The sequence below is a fragment of the Embiotoca jacksoni genome, unplaced genomic scaffold (assembly GCF_022577435.1).
Source record: "Embiotoca jacksoni isolate LCO1_2020_lvr unplaced genomic scaffold, fEmbJac1.0.p SCAF_2, whole genome shotgun sequence".
Taxonomy (NCBI): domain Eukaryota; kingdom Metazoa; phylum Chordata; class Actinopteri; family Embiotocidae; genus Embiotoca; species Embiotoca jacksoni.
In genome coordinates this window covers 6,312,364-6,313,592 of record NW_027185340.1, presented here as the reverse complement: position 1 = coordinate 6,313,592, position 1,229 = coordinate 6,312,364, and positions in this window count along the sequence as shown.

The window sequence follows — 1,229 nt, the reverse complement described above, 5'->3', positions numbered from 1 at the left end:
CTTCGGCAGAGGAAGTGTCATTCTGGGCCAATCCCCTGTGGACTTCCCAGTATCCCACTCTTCCCCTGCTGCAGGATGTGTCCTCGTGTGGGAATACACAAGGAATGTGGCCCCCTTTGTTTAGTGTGCGATAGGCTCCTGGTTGGCCGTCATTTGTGTGTCTTATGTGTGACAAGCTCCAGGCTTGGCAGAGGCTGATCAGAGCAACACTCGACAGCCCTTTCTGGGTAAGACCCTCCTAGGAAAACAATGACTGGTCTTATGGCTGCTATCTTTCAAAGCCCCTCCTTGGCTCGTGGAGCACTTGCTGGGCTCTGCCTGCGGTTCCTATTCATAAACTACACATTAAACAAAGGGCTGAGGAGGCAACAGTGGTTGCCAGCCTTTTTCGTCACATGTTCCCGTATTGAAGTGAAAAGTGGGACAGAAATCTTTTTAAACAACTTTGCTGTAAATGTTTAGATGGTATAGTGAAGTTTGCAGCTACCACCTATGAGTGACAGTACTGTAGTTTTCCATTACTTGTCGCAGCTCATCCTTTATTTCTACGTTTATTTGATATCTTTAACGTTAGCTCATGATTCCAACTAACTTATCCACAACCTTTTGCAATTTCAACCACTTATGGGTTTTAGAATTTGTATCATTTATCCAATATTCTTAATGCTGTCCATTACTTTTAGCTATTTGTACAGTATATTTATTAGTTTTATTCATTTCACTAATTTAATATCACTGCTTTGACTTGCTAACTCCTTTTTAATTTTAGGTTTAAAGAATTGGTGATCTCCATCGAAGTGGTTTCTTCAAACCAACTTAGTAGTATGCAACACTGATATCTTGATTTCTTTCATCAGAAGTCAAGTGTTTGATGGCTTTTCATTTCATTCACGAGATTACAGTTTATTCACAAATGCACACCAGGTTATACGTTCCCTCGTAAGACAACAATTTCACTGAGGATTTTTTTTTTTTTTTTTTTTACCCCCACTGGAGACCTGCAGTTCTCTTTGCCCAAGGCGTTAACAAAAGAACAACTCTTGAAAGGCCTTTAAATAGACTCTCTAAAACTGTCGAAGCTTACCTTGGCCTTTTACGCAATAATACGTCTACACACAGAGACCGATTCAGCTTGAGGCTACATCCTACACTCAGGACTGCTAAAGGAACATGATTTCTTTATGAGGGCTTACTGGGCAGGAAAGAGAACGGGGCATGAGTAGACATAA